The sequence below is a fragment of the Oratosquilla oratoria genome, chromosome 15, assembly GCF_046742065.1.
Source record: "Oratosquilla oratoria isolate Oo_2021 chromosome 15, ASM4674206v1, whole genome shotgun sequence".
Taxonomy (NCBI): domain Eukaryota; kingdom Metazoa; phylum Arthropoda; class Malacostraca; order Stomatopoda; family Squillidae; genus Oratosquilla; species Oratosquilla oratoria.
The window spans coordinates 57,374,915-57,382,414 of record NC_134791.1 but is presented as its reverse complement, the minus strand read 5'-3'; the positions used below and the strand labels follow the sequence as shown (position 1 = coordinate 57,382,414).

The 7,500-nt window shown below is 43.2% G+C and overlaps 1 protein-coding gene across 2 annotated transcripts in view; it reads left to right on the top strand.

Moving 5' to 3' along the window:
* The window catches only part of LOC143033463 (serine/threonine-protein kinase SIK2-like), a 261,150-nt gene that overhangs the window by 233,444 nt on the left and 20,206 nt on the right, over nt 1–7,500 (top strand). The gene's annotated exons all lie outside the window — the stretch shown is intronic.

Below are 7,500 nucleotides of genomic sequence, written 5' to 3'. Positions count from 1 at the left end.
ATTATTATTATTATTATTATTATTATTCTAAGCAATGAGCAACGGGGTGCGGCCGACTCCGCTACGCGGGGGCTCGGCCCTTCGGGCGTGCTCGCTTCCCTCGCACCCAATCAGTCATCTCCGTTACCGTGATGACACCGCTCTCGGCCAAACAGTCGTCTCCGTTGCCATGACGTCACCACTCTCGGCCAATCAGTCTTCTCCGTTGCCGTGACGTCACCACTCTCTCAGCCAATCAGGGGCCGGAGGGGACGTGTCCCTTTGAGGGATTTCCGGTTTCTGGTCCGATTTAGATCGATATCAACAGGAACTATTCTATTAGTATATAGAAACTGTATAAATGCACATCAGATCAAATTGTATGGATATATTCAGAATAACTCATAACTCATATCCGTGACTACTCCATCTTTATACGAAATGTTTGTTCCATTTTGGTTCATAGACTCCGAATGTTTAGATAGACAAAATTTATGATTATGAGTCTTACGTATCTTTAGAAATAATACACGTTATACTGTAGAATAAATGAGACAACGAAAATACAAGGAAAATTTCCAACAAACGTTATATTTACTAGCTGAATATTGTGGACGTTAAAGCAATCTTCTCAACGAAACTACATAAAGCAGGGGTTGTAAGCTACTGTGATTATTTAATACACAAATGGACATAGTTTTCCTTCGTTATATCATGTAGTTTTTATTTAGTGTGACTGATAGAGGTGTGCAGGAGACGGCTGACGTTGAGAGATTTTCGTACTGCGTGGCTTGTCTACAATATTTCTTTAAGTGTGCAGAAACTTTTTTTAAAGAGTGGCTCCAACGTCGGCATAAACATGGGTGCTAGTAGTAGTAAGGATTCATATATAAGATTATGCTGGGACATTGTGATAATTTGAAGAAAGTTGAAAAAGAAATCACGGGTCTAGTTCCGAGTTTTTGAGTTTATTCCATAGAGCGAAACCGGTCAGGAATAAACTCAAAAACTCGGAACTAGACGCGTGACTTCTTTTCCCATCTTCTTCAAATAAGATTATGCATGTTTGCATCGTATCAGGCTCACCTTGTTCCTCATATAGACAAGACGCGCGCGCACACACACACACACACACACACACACACACACACACACACACACACACACACACACACACACACACACACACACACACACACACACACACACGAACGAACGAACAAATGCAAATACAAACAAAGCCAGTCCAACATCTTCCTACACAAGCACACTCTACCTTTGCACGAGTCTTCTGTGTATCCATCCAAACATGCTCTGGCATGTTTGGGTGAGAGCGGGTAATAGCTCCTGCGTGGCTCAAGAGGACAATAAACCCTCTGCCAAAGGGTGTCCACAATATAGTTACAGGTTACAATTTTTTTTTTTTTTTTTTTTTTTTGAGGAGGGGACTTTTCGGTTCATTATAGATGAAGCCCGATGCAGATCCAAAGGTAAATAGATATGTGAATAAAGTAGATCGATAAAAGAATAGAAAATAGTCGTAGATTGTCTACCTCATCTCCACCCACCCTCACTGGGAATAGCGCGTGCATGGCTTTACCGATTTTTCTTTTTCTTTTTTTTTTACTGGGGTGGGGTGACCCTCAAAATTTTCATATTCATTATATTTATACTGAATAAAGTAAATGAAGGTAACAGAAATGAGGTCTGGAGTAAGCGACGAAAGTTGGCAGATTCCATCAGACTCCATCTGCTCTATTGGCCAGTTCCACTCGTGGCTGCGTCGTCTGAAGAGTGAGTGAAGGAAGGAAGGGAGGAAAGAAGAAAAGGAGATATGGGAGGGGAAGTGACGTGGGTATTAGACTAGTGTTATGATGTGAGGTATGATAGTTAGAGATGGACTGTGGTAACTGTTGTGCGGATTAATTGTGATGAATTTGATTAAGATGATCTGTGGTCAAGCGCGGTATCATAACCTATTCCTCTCTCTCTCTCTCTCTCTCTCTCTCTCTCTCTCTCTCTCTCTCTCTCTCTCTCTCTCTCTCTCTCTCTCTCTCTCTCTCTCTCTCTCTCTCTCTCTCTCTCTCTCTCTCTCTCTCTCTCTCTCTCTCTCTCTCTCTCTCTCTCTCTTCTCCCTCTCTCTCTCTCTCTCTTTCTCTCTCTTTCTCTCTCTCTCTCTCTCTCTCTCTCTCTCTCTCTCTCTCTCTCTCTCTCTCTCTCTCTCTCTCTCTCTCTCTCTCTCTCTCTCTCTCTCTCTCTCTCTCTCTCTCTCTCCTTGTCAACTGCTATGAAAAGTAATGCATTAATGCATCTCGCGGTGTGGAACTGAAGATAAATAGCATTCTGAAGTGTATGAGCCAAAAAAAGTTTTAGAATTGGATTTGAAAGAGGAGGAGGAAAAGATGGATAAGAACTATAGTCGATATTATCTTTCCTGTACTTTGTTGTACCCAATACAGATTGTGTACACTGATTCTGTTGAACAGTTGGTTTGTAGTTTTCAATTTTTTTTTTTATGTTAATGTCTACATTTCGCCAAGATTGTCAGACTCTACTGGCTAATATGATTTATGTTCAGAAATAGGCCCTCCAGCTCAAGATGAAGAAACCTTAATCGCTGTGAATTAGCCTGAGTTTCCACCCGTACGGCCTAACCAAGCCGGATTAAACCGCCACTATGGTGAGGTACAAAGGCTGCACCCTCTTCCCAGGGGACGATAAGCCGGTGGTCCTGCACTGGACCATGAAGGCCAACCTCGGGCTCTGGGGATTACGCTGGCTCACGGTCAACTGAGTTGAAGATTCAATCCATAGTTGACCTGAAACAACGGCGAATAGGTCGGAATTCCTTTGGGAGAGGTAGTCGATTAGTTGACTCAGGTTTGGATCTCTTCGCTACTGAAGGCGGTCCCGCGAGGGTGAATAAACTCGCTGGGCTGACAGCCAAAGTAAAAGGGTAAACGTCGCTTGATACGGGAAGAATCGAGATGACTCCATATCTAAAGCCATTGCCGTAAACGTTCCTTTCGTTGTTGTTGCCTTGTCGAACTTTTGTGGACTAAAGATGGTCTTTAGTATAAGGAAAATTATTGAGTATAATTCATGGCTAAAACGACCATCCATCCTTGTGCACACAAGAAAATGAATAAAGGATGTACTGAATTCATCGGTTGTATTGAGAGAAGTACCTGCACTAGATTCATTGTCTCTGTTCTGGGCAAGTCAATTCGAACGTTTGCCACTATTCCCTAGAGGAGCGGATATTGGACACATGAACCACTCTGCATGAGTGTGTGTACGGAGTGCTTGCGTTTGAGTGTGTGTGTGTGTGTGTGTGTGTGTGTGTGTGTGTGTGTGTGTGTGTGTGTGTGTGTGTGTGTGTGTGTGTGTGTGTGTGTGTGTGTGTGTGTGTGTGTGTGTGTGTGTGTGTGTGTGTGTGTGTGTGTGTGTGTGTGTGTGTGTGTGTGCGTGTGTGTGTGTGTGTTGTGTGTGTGTTGTGTGTGTGTGTGTGTTTACGTGTGTGCTTATATGTTTACGTGTGTGCGCGCTTGTGGTATTTTGTAAACCGCTGTTGTCATGATTACGTAATGTCTGTGAACATGCATACCTTTGTTGTTGTAGTTGTTGTTGTTTATGTATGCAATGGATGTCAATTTCGCATGCATATGAGTGGCCTGTGCGTGACTTAGCTAAGAATGAGCAAACCTTTATATAATCATGTGCCCGGGCGTGTGTGTGTGTGTATGTGTGTGTGTGTGTGTGTGTGTGTGTGTGTGTGTGTGTGTGTGTGTGTGTGTGTGTGTGTGTGTGTGTGTGTGTGTGTGTGTGTGTGTGTGTGTGTGTGTGTGTGTGTGTGTGTGTGTGTGTGTGTGTGTGTGTGTGTGTGTGTGTGTGTGTGTGTGTGTTTGTACGTGCGTGTGTGCATGTGTGATCACATGCATGTAATGTGCACGTTCATTCCCTTCTAGACCAGCTCTTTGGACATAGCCACTTTCAGAAAAGAACAGAACACAAAGGCTCTTGCGTCTGAGATATCCCCGACCCGGAATATGCCTGACGATGTGCAACATTGTATAAAAGACGCATTTAAAAGCATCGAGAATCTACAAAAGGGGATTGAGTCCTGGTTGGCCCAGGGCTTCTTCCGCATACTGGACGGAGTCGCGTCTCTGTTATCTTCTGTTGTCTCTTAATGAGTCATTGAGGTGACGCGCATGAGATGTTTAGAGACAAACCCAAATATGTTTGACCAAGGAATGAGAAATATTGATACGATGACTCCCAAACACACCTCTACTCAAAATATATTTGGTATCAAAGTGCGATTTTTTTTTCAGCACGATTGATGACACTGGCTTGCCAAGGGCCTAGATCTCTGTTCAGGGTAGAGAGGGAAGCTCCCCTCTCTGATCTCCTCTCTTTGCCCCCAGTGTAACTGGAACATGTCACGCCACAGTTTTACTTAACAAACGAGAGGAGATAGCATGTCGAAAAGAGGGGGGGGGGGTTGGAAATGGATAGAGAAGTGTAAAGAGGACTACCAGTTCCATTTCCCCTCTCATTTATAAAGTGATCGGCCTCACTCTTTGTACCAGAGACGCACTTCCCTCATGCTGAATTAAGTCGCCCTGCGTCATCTAAAACACAATTCGTGAACTATTCACTTGGCTTGAAAGAGTTAAATCTCATTCAGCCACGTTCGTCCCCTTATCCTGGTGACTAGAGAGAAAAATCTATCTTGTACGTGTGTCCTCAGAATCGAGAAATGTAGAAGCAAGCAGGCAGGCAGGCATAAAGGTTGGCAGGTAGGCAGTAGGTAAACGGGCAGTCAAGCAGGCAAGCAGACAGGAAAAGTAATAAGGTAAGCAAGAGGCAGCCGAGCAGGTAGATAGGTAGAAAAATCTAAAACATTAGGCAGGCAAGCAGACGGACATGTAGGCAGGCAAATAAGCTGTCTGATAGAAAAATATTTCTCAATAGATACCAGAGTTTAACAGCAAGGTAAATCTATTAAATCTTAACTTCTTCACAGGGAAATCTCTCTTTACACATTCTATTCATGCCAATACTAGACATTTTTATTCGAAACTCCGTCCTGAGCCTGCGCTGTAAATTGAATAAAATTGTTAAGTACCACACGAGTTCAACAACAGCAATACATTCGACCTGGTGATGCGTTGATGTTCACGTGAGATGAAGATGGGAGAAGGAATGAAGGAAGGGAGGGAGTAAGAGAGGAAGCGTGTAGGATGAGGAGGGGGTGGTGGAGGGGGATAGAAGTGCGGAGGCAAGCAAACAAGGACGCAAGTGCCTTGGACCAAGAAATCGAGGAAAGAATTTCTGGGTCTTCCGAGAAATGTGTGCAAAGCAAGCGAACCACCACCGGTGGTGCAGAATGGCTCTTATCCAAGATCCCTTCCTCCGGAGACCTCGCCCACTCATCTGCGTGCGATGTCCGTCACATACTCTTGGGAACATTAACATGGGCACTTGTACTTACCAATGCATATCGTACATCCATGCTCACGAGCGCGTAAGCGGCTGATCAAACCCTCACCACATTACAGACTTGTATAGATAGAGTATATATGGGCAGGAGGTTCTCTCTTATGCATGTTTCGTTGAATGTGATCGATTGTTCCGTGCGATGTCCGTCACATACTCTTGGGAACATTATCATGGGCACTTGTACTTACTGATGCATATCGTACATCCATGCTCACGAGCGCGTAAGCGACTGATCAAACCCTCACCACATTACAGACTTGTATAGATAGGGTATATATGGGCAGGAGATTCTCTCTAATGCATGTTTCGTTGAATGTGATCGATTGTTCCGTATTGATTAGTTTCTTGAAGGTATTTATTTTCTTTATACCTTAGAAAGGTCTTAATCTCTTAAGACCTTTCTAAGTTATAAAGACCTTTCTAAGGTATAAAGAAATACCTTCAAGAAATTAATTGATACGGAACAATCAATCACATTCAACGAAACACTTGTGTAGGTGCGGCCAGTAAATTATGACACCGGCTTCCCTTATTTCTTGGAGTGATAAACTGCTGTCCTTACAAAATGTAGACACAAATAGAAGGTAGCGTCCCTAGGAGGGAAAAATCCGTAGCTAAGACGTAGATTTGGTTATGAGGGTAATGACCCAGAGCGCATAGCGCAAGTAGAAGAGCTGCAGCCAAAATGATTCTCAGTCTTGCAAGTAAACTATACAAGAATAGAATACATGAGCGAAGAGAAAAAAGTGACTTGATCGCGGAGGACAAATTTGACAGTAAAAATATCTATTTTGAGATGATAGAGTTCATGGGAACAAGTTGAAATAGTCCACTTGTATAAAGGGTGTGACAAAATACAACTTTCCATAGATGCGTAAATTCTTAGAATAGCTTAGAAGATGACCTAGCTCAAGCTGGAACCATGCATTAATAAAAAAAAAGCAAAATATGATAATTAGAAAATACGAGATAGAACCCCACGCGCGTAACTCCTTTCCTTTATATTACAATTGGGTAAATACAATTAAGTAAATACATACAAACACGTGCACACATCTGAATCCACACACTAAGGGTTTTCAAGGCTACCCGTTCGTCTAGATAAGTGGTGACACACTCATCCCTTCAGTTTAATACGTGTTAGGTTAGGTTAAGTTAGGTTAGGTTAGGTTAGGTTAGGTTAGGTTAGGTTAGGTTAGGTTAGGTTAGGATAGGTTAGGTTAGGTTTGGTTAGGTTAGGTTAGGTTAGGTTAGGTTTGGTTAGATTAGGTTAGGTTAGGTTAGGTTAGGCTAGGTTAGGTTAGGTTTGGTTAGGCTAGCCACATGTCATCAGCTTCCGTTGATTACGTCCCTCCCCTTAGTACTCATGGTCCATCGCTACATCTCCCGCGGATCTTCTACGGCGCCTTTGGAGTTAACGTTTACGGCCGACCACCCTGAGAAATAGGCCAGCCAGCCAGCCAGTACCTCCCTGTTCTTTGCACAACACTGTTCGTCGCTGTTACCGATTGAATGATTTAGTGAGCTCAAGTATCGAGGCTGTTTCGACATTGGATTCCCATGAGTGTGAGAAGACTCACGAATATCATGACGTGAATAAAATTAAGAAATAGATGGATACAATGCTTTGGTGCAACCGCCGGCGAGGACCACACCAGACGGTGTGTAGAGCAGCCATCATAATGCGACCCATTGATGCGAAGGGCCAGATGTGCAGTAAAGTGAACCCATTGCATGGAGACAATTTCCCACCTACGTGACCTACGAGACGTCTTCTGGGTAGCGCCAGTGGATGCCTCCCTTTACTTACCAACCGAAAAAAAATATATTGTAGAAAAGTACCTACTCCAACAAAAGAATGTTATTCAATTGAAAATACTGTATTTTTCAACGAAGATTTTGTAATGACAGAACCCTTGTCATCACCTTACACTATGAATCTCTGTAATCTGGTTACTTAGAAGTCCATGAGACGACTTGAAAAACTGACCAAAAAGATAGTCGACACAGCAT